This window comes from Dermacentor variabilis, chromosome 4 (genome assembly GCF_050947875.1).
Source record: "Dermacentor variabilis isolate Ectoservices chromosome 4, ASM5094787v1, whole genome shotgun sequence".
Classification (NCBI taxonomy): Eukaryota; Metazoa; Arthropoda; class Arachnida; order Ixodida; family Ixodidae; genus Dermacentor; species Dermacentor variabilis.
In genome coordinates this window covers 223448508-223467792 of record NC_134571.1, presented here as the reverse complement: position 1 = coordinate 223467792, position 19285 = coordinate 223448508, and the positions used below count along the sequence as shown (strand labels likewise).

The following is a 19285-nucleotide window of genomic DNA, read 5'->3' as shown; positions in this document are numbered from 1 at the left end:
CGGACTGGTGAAAAGTTATTCACGAGCAGGTTGTTTTGTAGATAGAACGAAGACAATCCACACTTATATGCCCTAGGGACAACGTCGGTGTTCCTTTCCAAATACTCGACGAGGGCTTTTAGCTCCGGGTGTGCTCGTTGCTGTTTTGTGAAATCTTCTGCGCTTATTATTCCAAGGAAAGCGTCGTCGTCCTCGTCGTCTTGCGGCGGGGGATTGAAGGGGGCGCGTGATAGGCAGTCGGCGTCAGAGTGTTTTCGTCCGGACTTGCAGTCTTGCAGTCTGAGGCTCCACCGCGCCAACCGTCCTGAAGGGTCCTTTAAGTTAGCTAGCCAACACAACGCGTGATGGACGCTGACGACTTTGAATGGCGTGCCATGTTCGTCCAGGTCACCACCAGTTCTTGCTGCTCTGAGCCAACTCCGGACCCTGCCTCTGTCTCGGCGAGCGGCGACCGGGCTCCGCATTCCGTCCCTTGGCACACCCGGCGGGAGACACTACCACCGGAGCCGACTGAACTCTATTCGCACTGACTTGCAATAAAGCTGCAGCCTCGCCATGATCGCGCATCACTGCCGGAGCCTTCGGCTCATTACACCCTAACGGAGCCTGCACCGGGTCGCTATGTGCTGCTAATCCTGGCGGCATACTTCGTCTTCTACTACTTCCTCACTCATTTCATTGGCTTCAGCTCCGAATTTTTTTTTTAAATATTGGCTTTTGTATCCAAATTTCCTATGGATCATCTCTCGTGATGATCCCTCATTTTTTATCTTATAATTGGCGTTAAGCCCGTTATACTGCAAGGTGGTGCGGGCCTCCCCCTTTTTCTTTTTCTGTTTTTTTTTTTTTTTTTTGCTCTGGGGGAAACACTTAAGCCATGTAGGCAAGGGCGGAATTTTGCTGTAGCCCAAATGATGGCGAAGCATTCCTTTTCAGTCGTAGAATATATTTGCCTTCCGCTTTTGACAGCGACCGGCTAGCATAAGATATCACCCGTTCAAGTCCGTCTTTCCGCTGGACTGGGACGGCACCGAGGCCTATGCTACTGGCGTCAGTGGGGATTTCGGTATCGGCGTCCTCGTCGAAGTGTGCAAGTACCGGGGGCGACTGCATGCGTAGTTTGAGTTCTTGAAATGCGTCAACCTGCGGCGTTTCCCACTTGAACTCGACATCACATTTGGTTAGATGTGTTAGCGGCTCCGCGATGCGTGAGAAGTCTTTGACAAAGCGCCTATAGTAGGCACACATGCCAAGGAATCTACGCACTGCCTTCTTGTCGATTGGCTGCGGGAAGTTTGCGATGGCAGCTGTTTTCTGCGGGTCGGGGCGGACTCCAGATTTGCTGATGACGTAGCCTAGAAACAGAAGCTCATCGTAAGCAAATCGGCACTTTTCCGGCTTCAGAGTAAGCCCTGATGACTTGGTGGCCTCTAGTACTGTCGCAAGCCGCCTAAGGTGATTGTCGAAATTTCCGGCGAAGACGACGACGTCATCCATGTAAACAAGACAGGTCTGCCACTTCAATCCCGCTAAAACCGTATCCATCACGCGCAGGAACGTTGCAGGCGCCGAGTACGCTCCAAATGGCATAACCTTGAACTCATAGAGGCCGTCTGGCGTGATGAACGCCTTCTTTTCGCGATCCCTGTCATCGACTTCTATTTTCCAGTAGCCAGACTTGAGGTCCATCGACGAGAAGTATTTAGCGTTGCAAAGACGATCCAATGCGTCGTCTATCCGTGGGAGGGTGTATACGTCCTTCTTCGTGATCTTGTTCAATCGACGATAATCAACGCAAAAACGTAGGATAATGTCCTTTATTTCACTAAGACAACAGAAGACGGCCACGGGCTTTTCGACGGCTGGATGATGTCGTCGCGCAGCATTTCGTCGACTTGTTGTCTTATAGCATCGCGTTCTCGCGTCGAGACTCGCTAAGGGCTTTGGCGGAGTGGTCGAGCGCACTCTTCGGTTATTATACGATGCTTTGCGACTGGTGTTTGTCGAATTCTTGATGACGTCGAAAAGCAGTCTTGTATCATCGAAGCAGACTTCTGAGCTGTTGTTGCTTCATCACGGGGTGACTGATTTATGTCGAAGTCTGGCTCGGGAACTACGGTCGTCGGGGTAGATGCGGCAGAATCCGAGAGGACAAACGCATTGCTGGTGTCCAGAAATTTCTCGATGTATGCGATCGTCGTGCTCTTGTTGATGTGCTTGAACTCCTGGCTAAAGTTTGTCAGCAACAATTCCGTGTTTCTTCCGCGCAGTCGAGCGATCCCTCCTGCGACGCAAATTTTACGGTCGAGCGGTGTACGTTGGTCGCCTTCGATGACGCCTTCTGCGTCAGCGGGTCTTTCGGTGCCTACTGAAATAACAATGCTGGTGCGAGGCGGGATGCTCACTTGATCTTCGAGCACACTCAAGGCGTGGTGACTATGAGGGCTCTCCGGCGGTATAGCTTGATCTTCCGACAGCGTTAATGACTTCGACTTCAGGTCGATGATTGCGCCGTGTTGGTTCAGGAAGTCCATGCCGAGAATGACGTCTCGTGAACACTGTTGGAGGATAACGAAGGTGGCAGGCTAAGTCCGGTCATGAATGGTAATTCTTGCCGTGCAGATCCCAGTCGGCGTAATCAGGTGTCCTCCAGCGGTCCGAATTGACGGGCCTTCCCAAGCAGTCTTAACTTTCTTCAGCTGGGCGGCGATGGGTCCACTCATGACGGAGTAATCGGATCCTGTGTCTACTAAGGCGGTGACTGCGTAGCCGTCGAGAAGGGCGTCGAGGTCGGTGGTTCTTTGTCTTGCGTTACAGTTAGGCCTTGGCGTCGGAACACGGCTGCGTCGCGTTGACCTGTCGCTGGTACGTGTCGTCGTCAGGTGGTCTTTCGTCTGCGTACTTTTTGCTTCCAGACTTCGTCGGAACGGCGGCGTGTCCTAATGTCGTCGAGGTAGTCTCTTCTAGTCTTCGTAGGCGGCGGAGGATCTTCGTCAGTTCTACGAACAGCAACCGCACGTCCATCGGTGGCTGCTTTTAGTTTTCCGGATATGGGCTCCCGGACCGGCCCCGTGCTGGGCCACTGTATGGAAGGCGCTGCGGCGAGAAGTAGTGGCCTGGTGACGGCGAACGGGACGGTCGTCGCGGCCTCCACTGAGTAGTGGCGACATAGTCGGCGATTTCACGAGGGTGTTCACCTTTCCTCGGGCGCGCTGCGTTGACGACGAAGCCTCACAATCCCAGGTCCGCGGTATGGGCATCGGCAGTACACATGGCCGGCTTCGCCATAGTGGTAGTAGAGCGGCCGGTGGTCGGGGACACGCCAAATGTCTGTCTTCCTCGCGTGGGTGCGTTGGGCGACGGGTGGGCGTGCTGGCGGCGGTGGACGACGGAATTGGGGTGTTACAGGGCCCTGGCGCGGACGCGGAGGGGAACCTTGACGGCGTGTGACGGCTGCGTAGGTAATCGCTTCTGGCTGGGACGGCGGTAATTCAGGTTGCACCTCAGGGGCTCCAAGCGATCGCTGAACGTCATCTTTCACGATGTCAGCTATCGAGGTCACTTGAGGCTGCGACGAAGCCAAGACCTTGCGCAGTTCTTCGCGCACAATGGCCCTGATGGTCTCTTGGAGATCACCGGAGCCCAGTGCTTGGATGGCGCACTGGGGCGTGAGCGCTTGACGGTTATATTGCCTAGTGCGCATTTCTAAAGTTTTCTCAATCGTCTTTGCCTCTGTCAAGTACTTGGCTACGGTGTTCGATGGGTTTCGGATCAGTCCGGCGAAAAGTTCTTGCTTTATGCTTCGCATCAAGAAACGCACATTTTTCTCTTCGGACATTTCCGGGTCATCGCGCCGGAAAAGACGGGTCATCTCTTCCGTGAAGATGGCGATGGTCTCATTGGATAGTTGGCCTAGGATTTCCAGCAGAACTTCGGCCCTTTCTTTAAGGACAACGCTCGTGAACGTCCACAGGAAGTTACTGCGGAACAGGCCCTATGTCGTAAGGGTGGATTCCCGGTTCTGGAACCAAGTCCTCGCGGCATCTTCCAAGGAGAAGTACACATGTCGTAGCTTAACCTCAGAGGTCCAGTTGTTGAAGGTCGAGATCCTTTCGAAGGTTTCGAGCCAGGTTTCCAGATCCTCCGACGTAGCTCCACGGAAGGTAGGGGGCTCTCTGGGCTGTTGAAATACGATGGGTGACACTGGGGCTGCCATTGTGGTTGCCTTGGCCACAATCTTCTTGGTCTTCTCAGGTAGAAGTCCGTGCTCCGGGGGCAGCTGTTGAAGACGGCGGCTTGCTCCATGGTCCGGGACTACGCTGGTGTTTGCGGTCCGGACTTGTATCACGGCTTGTCGGGGGCGTCCGGTACATGAACGAAAATCCCCTCCACCAAATGTCACGTAGAGTGACGTATGAAGAACACAGTAGCAATACCGTGAAAGACGAAATTAACTTTTCTTGGGGGAACCTGTGCCCACAAAAACAGGCTACACTTAAAGAACGGCGGCAACGGCGAACACAGTCGGCGATCATCAAAATCTGATCAGCGGGTCAAGCGCGTTGGCTTTTATACATCAGTCGTCGAATGTTCCAGAGTAATCGCTGGGACCCACGTGCCTTCCACAAAGATCTATATTATTCGCGTCGCGCAGACATGCAATCAGATTACACAACGTTGGGTCACAGACAGCGGATGGAGCCATCGATAACATTCCAAAAACTTGCAATACATGCAGGCGCGTCCTGCGCTGTGCGATAACATTTGTTAGGCGGTGAACCGTGGTCGCCAGATAAAGATAGGCAAGTACACGTGTCAATATAATGACGTACACTTCGGGGTTGGCGCCCTCTCATCTATTGGTCGCGTCCTCCCCTTATTCCACCATCGGCTTGGGAGTGGCACATACAGTGACGTAAGCGGCGAAGCGAACGGTTCGTATTCCAAACCGTTACAAGATTCGGTCCCAGATAGAGCCCCAGCTGTGCTCGCCGGTGTTTATTGGTGCGGTGACCAATGTTACCTACCGAGCGTGACAGACCATCAAGCCTGTCAGGCCAACGAAGATTTATTTATTATGCCCGAGGTTTCGTCACATGCTTGTTACACAGTCACTGGAAAAAATTTCAGAGTACCGCAAAGGTCGGGATTTGACTGGCAACACTGAGCGGCCACCGCCATATACCTTCCAAGCCTACTGCGTTGCGGGAAGGCCGCCGTGTTGGAAAATCTTGATATTCGGTGACACATCGGGTTGAGTGTTTACTCAAGTACAAATACTTTGTGCCCGGAGATAATGGTTGCTGAGAGCGAAAATAAAATGTTATTTTGTGCGAAGTAATGCAGCCAGTGGTTGTTCTACACGCCGATCGTGTTTACTGCTGGAACTGTGCTACGATTGTGGGCAGCAGCTTAGCGCTGCTATCGAGAGTTTATGCACGCGTTTTTCCCCCTTCCGCGGAGCTAGCTACGAAGGAAACATTTCGTCACTTCGAGCCGGAATGAGGCAAGCTTGTGCTTTTGGGTATGAACATCGTGGACCGCCGTCGGCTTCTGGTGAATGTTTCCAAGCAGGACGAAACTAACACCTGACAGTTTCACAGGCGCGTACGTTCATTGTATATTTTCACAAGCTAAATCGGATACATTTAATTTAGTTTGTAAACGGATACCGCGCGTTCTTGATTCTGCCGGGCGACTTCGTCCGCCGTATACGCACGACACACTGCGACTGCCGTGTGCGCACCGGTGTTTGGCCGTGATCGTAAGACGATCTGTGAACAGCAGGCGTAAAAACCAACTTCGATGACCATTTTGCGCACTAACTCTTGTGGAAGACCAATATGAGCCATTTGCGTAATTACAGCAACGTATATGCACTTCTGTGCACTGATAATGACCGAAAGTTTGCTACATGGCGATTTATGAACGCGGCTGCCTGGTGCGTTCCCCCCATGAGCGGCTACTCTTCTCAACTTATTTATGACTGTTTTCTTAGACTGCCAAGATTTGCGGCCTCTGTAAAAAAAAAAAGCAGGAACGCCCGCTGGTGACGCAGCACTTTTTTTTTCTAAATTACATAGGCGATGTATAAAATTCTTGTGCTTTTAGAGCGGTACGTTTATGTAATATGCATAGTGACAGAGTGAAACTAAAGCTACTGGGTGTTCTGTTGTTTTGTATTTCTTGTTGTGCATCAAGCACAACATTATTTGGGTATGCACCGTAGCATTTCCACATAAAACATAATATGTATGCTGACTTCAGTTCATTGCATGCTATCGGCTTACAAACTCAAAATTTGAACCATATTGAAGATTGAATATCGCCTGGCCATTAGTTTCAAGCTCCAAATGCATATCTATAAATGAGCAAAGGATAAGTGGAGAAAAGGAAGTACCATGGGCCTCGTATTGACCATGTTTTTATTGACTGCGACCATCACGATCTGCGAAAAACAAGTGCCATATGGGTCGAATGACTCGAGGCGAGAGCGCGCTCACGTGCGCGGAGAGATCATGCGAGCCCCTGGTGTACGTGAGGACGCGGAATTCTCGCGCGACAAGTGTGCCTTCGCGTGCCACGAGCACGGAATAACCGCGTGTGTTGAGCAACAAACGCGTACAGGTGTACCCACGTCAAGTGTGCAAGACGCGAACGATCCCTGCAATGAACTTCTATTTTCATAGCATCGCTAACACCGCGTGCACTTCGCTTAAGCATCTTCTAAAACGGTGCCGAAAAGCACAAGCAAGGTGTACTTATACCTCGCACACGCGGGTGTTTTTTGTAGGCTTGAAGTTCTCCCGGCCGATTCTGTGTAACCACGCAGAACGACGCTCTCGGTCATTTTCCCGGTCGGAATCTAGAAAAAAAGTCTTTCCAGACTCAGTTCGGCTGCTGCATCCGAAGGCGCAGCAGCCAGGCATGATTTCCTTGCAGTCAAATGCGAGCGCGACAATCAGAACACAAAACACGTAGGGAACCTGCGCTGCCTGCGCTCTAACTCAGCCGGCCCGCCCGGCGCTTGGAAGGTATATGGCGCCCCACAGTCACGTGGTACGGTTGGTCTAATGAACGCGTCGGCGGCGCAGAGAAAACGAATGCGGTGCTCTGAAATTTTTTCCAGTGATTCTAGTTACACAAAGGACCCCAGATTTTCTCTCTCGCACCCGCTCTTACTCGCGTCTGCGCAGAAACGTCGAGCGCCGTGAGAAACGCCACGCCAACGTGTCCAGGCACTCATAGAGTTACTATCCTGACTCTAGAGGACAAGCTACCCATAGGGCCCATGCATTGAAATCGGGAACCGCAAGAGCGCCGCCATGTTGCTACGCGCCGAGGTTGCCAGCTCCTGAGACGCTTGCTAGACTTGGTGACAGTAGTCAGTTTTAATCCGGCAACCGTAGCAGCGTAGCAGCATGGCGTCTCGCTTGTAGTGTCGTGACGTGTGGGTGCAGCCGTGTGTTTGGGCTTTATAAGTTGGTTCTTTATTCTATATTGCGGGGCGGTGTGGGTGTGGTCCATGTTGGCCGTACAGGTGGCAGTTATGCAACCTAGGGATGATCTTGTTGAAGTTTCCGGCGGTATGCGGTTTTCAGCGGTCACGCCTGTTGCAGGAGTGTCACTCGACGAGGTTACGAGCTCGGAGCTGTGGTCAGATTCCTCGTTGGCGTTCCGTAATTCTCTTCGCACGGGCGCGGTACGTTGCAAAAGCCGCTTTCGCGATCTATCGTCGCGACGATAGATCGGGCTTTTTTATTATTATAAGCACTGATCCAGTTGGGGTAGGGCACATGTAACCTACAAACGGAAGTCTCAGGAGAGCACCTGAGATTATAATAAAGCAGGCGGCGCAGGAACTCCAGGGCACCCAAGGGACAGTGGGGGGATCAAAGCTCGAAGCAGAACGGTACGTAGGTTGGAGCCGCCGAGGCAGGTGTGTGCCAGGGAGTGTTCGCACGGACAGCTCCCCTGGCACGCGCAGCAGAGCCTCGCAAGGTCGAGATACCTTAAAGGCACCTGCGCCCATTTTGCCTCGGTGCAGTGTGCACGATTAAAGAGAATAATATGGAGGGCATCCGGTGCAGTCGCGAATGCGTCATGACAAATGTAGCTCGCGTCGCCTGGCGTGTGCAGTAATATCAGAGTTGGTTGTGTGAACTTTATGCATAATACGCTTTGTTACGGTACCTTAACGCAATGGGTCTAGAGGACGGTGTTGGTACATTTTTTCGTACCGCCCTAATCCTATACCCCCTACTACAAACACACACACACACATACCCCCTTCTTTGTATGTATACATACAATTCCTTGCCATGACGGATCCATAGCCTCCTTTATTTTTGAAAAATAGAGGAGGCTATGGACCAATTCACCAGTTCAAGTTGTCAACTTGTCAGTAACTGTCATAGGAGTCACTGCATTAAACACAATTCCACGATCGGATTGTTTACTTTCATTTTTTGTTGTAACACTGAGGACTACATAGAACTTTATTTTGTATATGTGAGAGAAGTATGTGGATATCACGAGCTTAAGCCAATGTGCGATACACAGACAAAGCAGCTGCTACAACATGAACTGCATTGAGGGCCACACAACACATACGTAATTAAAGGTGCAAAATATAGGGGGAAGCTTCAAAATACGCTCTGTAGCACTGCAAAGTGTAACATATATTGTATGTGTACAATAAATGTTCAAAAATACAATGCATCAATGTCCCATTTGCCTTCAAGTTTATTATCAAGTTCAAGTTTACTGAAGTTTATTATGAGCATATGTACAACAGGAATCTACTGACACACCCGCAGTCAAGGTGGCTGTTCGAGGTGTGCTGGCTGCCTCAGTGTAAGAAAAAGAAATTGGGTGAATGTCGACACCAGTGCCACTGCTTCTTGCCTCTGACCTGCACGTGCCTCCACGGCATCTTTGTGCACAAGTGTGCTGGCGTGGCGAGGCGTAGGAGTCATCCGAGAGAAAGAGTATCGTTTACATGGAGAAGTGGTTATTCACATTGCCTGCCGCTTTCCCTCAAATGTTTCCTTTACGACTAGGGTGGCACACCCACAGTCAAGGTGGCTGTTCGAGGTGTGCTGGCTGCTTAAACGAAAGAAAAAGAAAGAAAGTAGATGAATGTCGACACCAGTGCTATTCCTTCTTGCCTCTTACCTGCATTTGTGCAGGTAAGAGGCAGGGCTTGCGGAGTCTGTATGAGGGAGCTGCTGTGGCTAGGCGTAGGCATTGTCTAAACAAAAAGAAAAGGCCATTCAAATGGGAAATTATTGAAATCAATGCAGTTATGTCTGCTTCTTGCATTCTTCTTGCCCAAAAATTTTCAAACATGGTGTCCAGTACACACCAGGACTTTGACTGCTTCTGCTTTTTACCTGCAGGTGTTGCTGCGAGATCCTTAGTATGGCTGCGTGCAGCATTGTAACACTTGGTGGAGGCATTTGAAGTGGTAGCCAAAAATATAAAGAATCATCCTTGTCTGCACAAATGCTTTCAATTTCTAAATGAAGTGGTAACTATCACTATTAGTGCAAGGCCCCCCACATCTATGCGGCAAGTTCCATAGCTCGAAACTGAATTTTTCCTTTCGTGTTTCACAAGGCGTCTGATATGTCCACATTAGATGTGATGTGTTTATTTTTATTTATCCCAGTGTGGAGAGAGCATCATTAAACTGTTTTTTTTATTTTTGCTTGTCTTGTTTTTGGTTTATTTCTGAATTTATCCAGCACCAGTCTCATGATGCTAAAATGACTTATGTAATGACAATCATAGCTTTTGTTTTGCAGAAAAACAACGCATTTCCTGACCCATTGTTTGACATCCCCTCACTCGCATAATCTCGCAGAGTATTCTACCTATATTGACTTGCTTGACCTCCACTAAAGAGTTGCATTTGCAAATACGACTCTTTCCTTAAAACCATTCGACACTTCTCATAATTTCTGTACCTTGGGCTTCGATACTCTGCATTAATCATTTTTGCTTGTTTCTGACTAAAAATGTCTTTTTTAATTTAGAGCTTAAATTTTACCTTTGGAACACACGGAAGGGCTTGCCATTGCATATCTGCATAAAAGGGAAACATGTTTCATTAAACATTTGTAAAATCCAATTGAATATTGATGAATGCAGCTTGCAGTGTGATATGACTGAATGAGCCATAAAAGTAACTCATCTCACTTGGTAAATTAAAGCACATATTAGTGTGATGTGCAAGATACGTTACACTAACGTGGTGGGTTCTCTTGCTTACACAGCAAAATAATCGGTGCGCGAGAAAAAAATTATCTTTGCATACCCCTTGTACACACTGATTTAAGGAGAATGAGCTGGAGCTGTCCACATGGTCTACTTATTTTACCTGCGAGTATGGTCAACAAAAATGTGTCCCAGCTGCTTAGTGGTACTCGGGATTATGTCAGTATTGCATATGTGCCTGTTGTCTAAAATAATTGAATTTTGAAAATGCTCGCAGGTATCCGATGTGCATATCTTCAGTTTATGGATACATGTAAAAGACTCAGCATCAAGTGCAAGTGAACGTTCCCGCAGGCCCGGAGTCAATCATGCAAATACATTCGCTGCACAAATTTGTGACCAGAAAAGATATTCCACATGAAATGGCATGCAAGGAAGTGTTGAAAATATTGCACAGTTAATAAAACGCCTACGCTATTAATATGTGGGTTGATGCACTCGTTATGCAAAACGGAGGTGAGGCGTGCAGACAGGACACAAGAGTAGAGTATTTACAAGCAAACAACACGAGCGCCGCCCACTTCTCTACTCTTGTGTCCCGTCTGCACGCCTCACCTCTGTTTTGCATAATGAATCCTTACCAAGTAGCTGAGCTTTCTGCCGTTCTAAGTCTCGATGCACTCGATTTCGTCCGCATTAGGCACTCGCCTCTTGATTACTTCGTGGCAGAGAAATACTCAGCATCAGACTGTTTGTCTGCTGTGGCCTTTGTAGAAGCATGATTGTTCAAAGTGCAACAATTAAACAGATTCTTTGAGTTGCTTGCGACTTCGCCAGTACAATTCCGGTGCGCTGGTCCGCCTGTCCAGCAATTTCCTACTGAAGGGAAACCTGCAAATAAAAACACCGCTCCGCATGCAGAAAAATGCTCTACTGTGACGCTTCTCAAACGATTGTGATGCACCACAAGAGCTGCCTACTCGCGTGATATTCTCAACAAGGAGATACATTCGTTTACTTACATGTCAAGGTATATGCCAGAGCACTTCGGTGGCACACAAGGCACGAGTGTGTGTGCCATAGCGTCCGATGTCGACGCGCGATCGCATGTCAAACCTAAACTGTACGAAACTACTACGCATCCAAAAAACAGATTCGAAACCGAAATTCGTGTCATCCTTTATTGCAAGAATGCGTACATCGTGATTTACATAAGTCGCGGACTTAGCGATCGCTTTCTGTAAACTTAATATTAACGTACCACCTTCATAAAGCCATCAGGTATGCGTTTTTAGATGAGAAAGCATAAGGTGACCTGTACTTGCTTTTAGCTCTTTCAATAGTAATTGCGCTGGCCACATTGACCAGTAGCAACAGGGCGGCGCCCTAGAGGTTCCCACTTTTCCGGCCCAGCTTTTCCTCTAGAGTTGTTCTACTAACTCTATGAGGCGCTAGCTGTGGTGTTTCCGTTGCCGCTTTGATGTTCTGGAGGCGCCGTGAATAATTCGAAATAATGACACGTTGTGACAATTAGTAAAAAAACACGACTGTATAAATATAATTACGTCCAGCCGCCAGCTTGTGACGCTAAGTTCAACATTACCGCACCCCGCCACTTCTGCAACACCAGTCAGAACTTTGCCGCTGAAGGTACGTCGGACAGACTTTCTCGCGCCAACGGCGCTGGTGCTGAGTCAGTCATCATCACCGGCGACCTTTTAGCCACTTGCTTTCAACCGCGGTTGCTAAGGTTACTACTAGTTACTGACGGTTACTGACGTTGCTAGGCCTTCTAGATTTACGATATATGCCGCCCAGGCTCTACTACGGTCGCTACTGCTCCCGCAGAAACATCTGTGATGTTATTTACAAGGTACACCGCCTTAAGGCGCGAGAAAGCTACGATCCGCCACGACTGACTTAGCCCGCTGCTTCAATCAATCAAGCATCAAGAAGCATAATCAAGAAGCATAACAACAAATCACTGTGTAGAAACAAATAATGAAATAAGAAAGAAATACGCTTGAACATGTATGCGTGAACACGTGAATGCGTGACCTTCCAAAGCTCACGCATTCTCAATGTACGGGCATGCTCAAGCCGGCGTAGTCCGGACAATTCAGTAAGAAATGAATTGTTATTTTTCACTTCCAATTTGTAGCGTTTATTTAACATTATAGGGTAAAGCTCATTTACTGCTAATAGATTTAGGGCCTTAAAGATTGGTTCCGTGTGTGTGTCGTATGCAGCATTAACGATGTTGCGAAGGGCTTTCTTCTGAAGTTTATGTAGTTTCTGAGTGTTTGTTTGTGTTGTCGTGCCCCAGACTAAATAGCAGTATGATAATTTCGACAAAAACAGGGATTTGTAAATTAACAATTTTATATTCTGAGACAATATGTGGCGATATTCGCACAAAACCCCTACAGTTTTTGAAAGTTTATTTAATGTTTCATTTACTTGAACTGTCCACGTCATGTGTTCTTCAAAAACGACGCCAAGACTTTTAGCTTCGCGATATTGGTATATTTGATGACCCAATTTTTATACTGCTGGTTATATTGAGTGCCTTGTGCTGAGGGCGAAATAAAACTGCTTTCGTCTTTGCAGCGTTTAAGTTTAATGAGTTAACGACACTCCAAGCATGAAGTTTATTTAACACCACGTTGCCTTTTTCTATGAGGCCAGACGGATCACACCCTCTTATGAAAATACTTGTATCGTCTGCGTATAGAATAAATTTTGTGTTACTGTCTATGTTTACTATATCGTTCACATATATGTTGAAGAGTAATGGGCCTAAGATACTGCCTTGAGGCACACCAGCACGAATTGGTTTTACTTTAGATAGAAAACCATTAACACTGGTTTGCTGCCAACAATGATGAAAATAGGACGTGAGAAGTGTTAGGAAAGTGCCTCTAAAGCCATAATGTTCCAGTTTCGCAAGTAAAGATTGGTGATTAATTGAATCAAATGCTTTAGAGTAATCAACGAATATGCCTAGTGTGCATAGTCGATTTTCAAAGGACTGCAAAATGTGTTCTTTTTGGCTAAGAAGGGCCGTTTCGGTTGAGCAGCCTCTCCTAAAACCGTATTGACATGGCACGATAATGCTGTGTTTTATTGTAAAGCTGGACATGCGTTCATATATCAACTTTTCAATGCATTTTGAAAACACGCGAATAATTGAAGTTGGCCTGTAATTAGAGAAGTCATTAATATCACCGCCCTTGAAAATGACTGATACTTTTGATGTTTGAAGTCCTTTGGGGAAAGTGCCGCTGGAAAACATAAGATTGACTACATGTTCTAAAATCGGTGCGATTATATTGATGGCATATTTTACAGGTTGTATCTGGAAGTCATCAGCATCGGTACACATACTGTTCCTCAGGGACATGACTGAACTTTCAATTTCGTGCACTGTAGTGGGAAACAAAAATGCACTATCCATAATTCGTGTTGTTAAGTAGTCAAGGCATTTGGGATCGTGCTTACTCTTGACTATATATATAATGATGTGAAGTACTCGTTAAAGGAATCCGCTAAATGGGTATCTGTTAATGTCTCGCCTCCATTGGTGATTGATAAAACTGATTCCTCTTTGGGGTCGCCTTGCAGTACGGTATTTAGTCGTTTCCAGACTAGGTAGGGTTTCCTGCACACTTCGGGAGAAAAAAGATTAGTCATGTATATCCGTTTTGCATCGCGGAGCTGTTTGTTTAGATTGTTTCGGAAGCGCTTAAAAACCTGCAAGTCAGTCGGGTGTCTTGTTTTCATGAAACGCTGGTAGAGCTTATCTTTTTCTTTCATACTCTGCAGGTGTTCCCATGTGACCCATGGCTTACGGGCTTTCCGAGTTCGTTTTCTTAACTTGCACGGAAAACTTTGGTCATACGCCGCCTTAAAGACCCTTATGAACTCTGTATAGGATCCTTCTGGTTCAGTAGAATCTATGACTTGGCTCCAATCAGCGAGACGCAGATTACAGCAAAATGATTCCAGTATGTACAAGAATTTATGTCTGTAAGTTTTTGCAGGCCGGGGTTTTAATGTGTTGGATGGTTTAGTGTACTGCGTTAAAAGAAAAATCGGGAGGTGATCGCTCATGTGAGAGCTGATGACACCAGCACTTAGATGCTTGGAGGTAATATTTGTAATAAAGACGTCAAGTAGGGTCGATGAAGTTGGTTGCACTCGTGTCGGTAGGCTAATTGAGTTGATGTAGTTGTTCGCATGCAGGATTCTACAAAATTCGTTATGATTTGATGATTGTTGCAAGCAGTCGATGTTCATGTCACCTCCAAGGATCACAGTGTCGGCCATATCGTTAAAATAGCTTAGGAACGTTTCCAGAAATGCAAAGAAATGGGAAACATTCGCGTTGGGTGGACGATACATTACGCTGTACACTCTAGCACCGCTTTTTATGGTGAGTATCTCGAAGTCAGGGGTAATTTTCGAAAATGCCTGCACGATAGCACAGCTGATGTTACATTTAATTAGCATCATAACTCCGCCCCCATTTTTAGAGCCGCGGTTTAAAAAGTAAGAAGTATACCCGGAATTTGCAACACTTCTGTAGCATCTCGATACCATGTCTCAGTCAGCATCACAACATCAAACTGAAAAGCACTACGAAAAAATAAACATTGTATTTCTTCCTCTTTATTTCTAGCGGACTGGGTATTAATGTGAAGCAGAGAAGATGAATATTTCTTGTTTTGCGACAACGTGCGCAATTCTGAAACCGATGAAAGGTGGTTTTCCATGTTGTTGAAATGAAGGTGTACACGTGCGTAGCTTACTCTATCTTATCTTATCTTATCGTGACGTACAGTTTTCGCCTGGTGCGCTCGTGCTCCTGTGGTCGCCCTCTCGTCACGTCGGACTTTCAGAGAAGCTCTTTTCGCGATACACAGGGCCCTACCACGTGCTGCGCCAGGTGACACCTCTGACTTACGAAATTGCTCCTGTGGGTTCAACCTCGTCCTCTCCTCTGGCATCTAGTGATGTCGTACACGTCAGTAGGCTCAAGGCCTACTACACTGCTTCCGAGTCCGGCCTTTAGTCGCTCCGGGACGGCGCTTTTGCAGCCGGGGGTAGTGCTACGGCACAATATGTGCGATCACGAAAGGCGAGCAGTGTGAAGACGACGACGACGATTAGAAGCTAGCGCGGGCTGTTGCCTCTTGGCCAAGCGCAACGTATTTTCTTGTAAATATACTTGTACATAGTTTTTCGTCTGCGTCTTCCTACGTAACAATATGAACGCGAGCTATACCGTTTATTGAGATGTATTACATCGCTGGCAGTCTGAAAACTGCATCACGATGCGAATAGTATATCTACGTCCCTCCGACTAATTGCATTGACATGTAAGCACGTACGTTCACAGTGTCCACTCAGTTCATTTTTCTTTATTGTCACTTTGATCTTCACATTGCAGAAAACTTCGCAAAACTTGTTTGGTGCTATAGCCTGACTGGCTAGTAATGGGACCAATTGTTAGACGTACCTACATAATTCGGCAAGCGCTTACAACAGTGACAAAGGAAAGCGAAACTAAATGTAGATATTAGGAAGTGGGAAAGGATAGAAAAAGCAACGTACCACAACAAAGTGTGACTTCCTGCGAACGCCGTTCTTGCCCGTTGTATAAAATGTGCTTTGATGCAATTTCCTTTCTTCTTTTAGCACGCATTACCTTGGAACTTGGAACAGCAAAAGTTGCAAAAGTTGCAAGAGTGCTTGCATTGGGCACCTTGCCCAATACAAGCACTCCTCCAGATCAATGCTGCCCAGTGCAGTGAGGCAAGCGCTTAGCCAAGAATACGAACCACATGCCTCAAGAATACGAAACATATAGCCTTGAGCCAGGTTGCATCAATGATGAGACTAGTTCGCAAGAGCTTGGGGCATCGATCAGGATCGAACCTGCGCAGCTATATAGGAGTATAGTTATGCATGCTGAAGGTGCGTCGTGCGGCATGTTGTTAGTTACCGTCCAAGCCGTCAAAATGTTCATGACTCCTGTCTGTCTTGTTTAAGTGCTTTCAGACATTTGCGTACTATTGAAAGACATGGCAAGACTAAGACATCCAGATAAAAGGCTTCCAACAGCTGTCAGTGTCTCCAACGAAACTGGCAGAATGGCAATGGCCGATTACAACATGCCCTTCGAGAACTAGGAAAATGTGACCACATTAGTATCCAAGTTGAGCTCCAATCCTGCTTGTCGATGTGACTTTGTAGGCAAAAGCTTTATGAATTTACAATACGAGCACGCATTTATAACTTGTGCCAGGTGTAACTAAATTACAGCTGGCATGAGTTATAGAAATGTGGTATGCCTCTTAAAGTGACTTGATTATTTTTTTAATGAGAAGAAAGGGAACCGAGGGGCACGGTTTATTAATCTTAAGAAGCCAACAAACGGACACCAAGGACAACATAGGGGGAATTTGTTGTACTTACTAAATGAATGAAAGAAATGATAAATTAATGCAAATGAAAATGAATGAATAAACAACTGGCTGCAGATGGGGAACGATCCCACGTCTTCGCATTACGCGGGCAATGCTTTCGCCGACTGAGCTACCGTGCCGCCGCTCGCCCATGCATTTGTGGGCTGTCTATGCTTCGCTGCTGGAACTCGCCCTGGGACCGGCACCACCGCTCGCAAACCTTGGCAGCAGACGGGGAACATCCTTTCTGCCGCAGGCGTCATGACTGTGTGGTCTTTTTGGGTGAAGGCAACTGGTCAACAAACCCACACACGATACCTGAAGGCATTATTTCACATTTCGTGGTTCAGTTGTATACACAGTAAGTACAGTTATAACATTTTTATGCGATGTACATGTTGCAGTTTATGTGTGTAAACGGTGCTACAGTAATAATTTCTAGGGAACGCATAATCACCCAGTGTCATTTGCTGTTCTGCCTTACCTTTCCTGGGGCTTTCATTCCTGCCTTAATGAAGGCATTGTAATAGCCTCATTGTGTATGTTAGTGTTTTAGCTTTGAATTCGTTTTGCTGATATGTTTTCTTTTTGTTATTATTTTTTTCCAGATATGACGGCTCTCTCTTATGGGGGACAGGGACTCAAGATGCTTTACTGCGGACATCGTACCAAGTATTTTCAGACACCTTCGGTGGAAACTTCAGCACTCAAGCCAGTGGCAGAAAATGAGCCTCAGACCTGCATGTCTACAGTATCATTGAAGGCAAATTTAGAGGGCTGTTGTTTGACAAGGCATAATGCAGTCGAGGATGGCAAAAGACTAGCTGGGGTGATGAAATTAAGAAATTCGCAGGTGCAAGTTGGAATTGGTTGGCGCAGCACAGGGGTAATTAGAGATCGGAAGGAGAGGCCTTTGTCCTGCAGTGGACTTAAGATAGGTTGATGATGAAGTGCAATGATCCTTACTCCCAAAATTCATGGTGTTCGGGATTAAACAAAAATTGATGGAAATATTTTAAAGAGAAAATTGTCATGCACCCAGTGTAGCTACAGTTGGGTGGATGGCAATTTTTATAGGAAACTCCCTCCTCCTTGCAGTTCCATAGAACAGAGCTTCCGCAAATTTAATTTATTAATTGCAGAATTGTTCGCCTGTGACAATGCTTCAGATATCAGCCAAAACTGCTGATATTCTGTGTTATTTGCATTGTTTGACTAGATGGTTTGGTATTGCAGAAGCCACACGAAGCTATTCCGCTTGGAGAAATGCGATGACTCGTCCCATTTGCAAGCAGCACTCGCCTGTTTAAGAATTGCACTTTGCGAGCGGGTCAGAAGTTGCCATGCTTATTGTTCAGCTAGTTTTCATTCAGAGACTTAAACAACAATGTTATTTTCTTAGTCAGCATTGTGTAGAATGTTTACATTTCAGTAAAACGGGTCTACATAAGAATTTAGTGCATGGTACATGATTAATATTTGTTTTAGGGCTCTAAACTCTACTTACATCAACTGTCACATGTGGTCTTCAAATGCCTATTATCAATGGCCAGATAACGTTCAAGGATCGTCTATGCATGCTGTTGCGACATCATGCTTTACTGTGGTCACACGGAAACTAGTATGCATTATGATATATTCTACTTTAGACATAAATTTTACAAACGCCAAGTATTGCAATACATCAGTTATTGCAGTTGTAATTGGTGTTCAGGGCACCTCGCCAACAAGATGCAAAGTAAAAGAAAGCTACAGTAAGTTAACTTCCAAGCAGCAAAAGAACGTGAAGATGCTTTGGATGAACCTGAATAGGCATTTTAAAGTATAGAGTGAATTATAACAGTCTTCTGGCATTATGCTATGCCTTCACTTTTATATTTTTGGTCCTTTAATTATGGTGCTTGTTATTGTTTTATTTGTGCTTATGCTATTGTTCAGTCTTGTGAGGACAGCCACTGAAAAGCGAGGCTTAAAACAAGTAACTATGCATCGTGAGTGTTAATTGAGGTCCTAAAATATTGTAATTTCATAACTAGCATAGAGTCAATCCTTGAAAATGGTGTGTGAATTACAGAAACTGTAGGGTTACAAATATACACTTGACAGCTGTCAATGGGGAACTAATCTTTTTGGACAGCATCATCGCTATTTTCCTAATATACAGAGATAATTTCTTAATCATGATTATGTCAAGCATTCAACGATAAGTGTTTTAAATGTACACTTGAGAGCTGTCAAAGGGGATCAGTATTTTTTTGGATAGTGTCATCGCTACTTTTTTATATGTAGAGATGATTTCTTAATCATGTTTATGTTAGGCCTTGAACTCTTACTCCAAATAAGTACTTCTTTCTGTTTTTCACTCGCACACATTCTTCAAAAGCCACTGGGCCTGCCACCAGCTCACATGCCTTTCTTGTCCTCCTTAGTCCTGTGCCTTAGTCTTAGGATGCGGGGTCAGTTTTTCGTGACATGCCATTCATGATATTCTATAAGATATCTACAGAGGTTCTACAGCTACCTTAATTCCACACAATAAAAGCAGAAAGATACCTATAAAGAAAGGGGTCACACAGGGAGACACAATCTCTCCA

General features: G+C 46.4%; 2 long non-coding RNA genes across 2 annotated transcripts; one reads left to right on the top strand and one right to left on the bottom strand.

Annotated features, from left to right (window-relative positions):
* Nucleotides 1-8655: 8655 nt before the first annotated feature.
* LOC142580127 (uncharacterized) lies at nucleotides 8656-11660 on the bottom strand. The gene is made up of 3 exons (XR_012827572.1): nucleotides 10863-11660; nucleotides 10055-10089; nucleotides 8656-9253 (listed from the first exon to the last, which is right to left on the bottom strand). It is a non-coding gene; the product is annotated as an uncharacterized LOC142580127 (long non-coding RNA).
* Nucleotides 11583-18441, top strand: LOC142580128 (uncharacterized). Its single transcript, XR_012827573.1, has 3 exons — nucleotides 11583-11871; nucleotides 16767-17052; nucleotides 17300-18441. It is a non-coding gene; the product is annotated as an uncharacterized LOC142580128 (long non-coding RNA).
* Nucleotides 18442-19285: the final 844 nt, after the last annotated feature.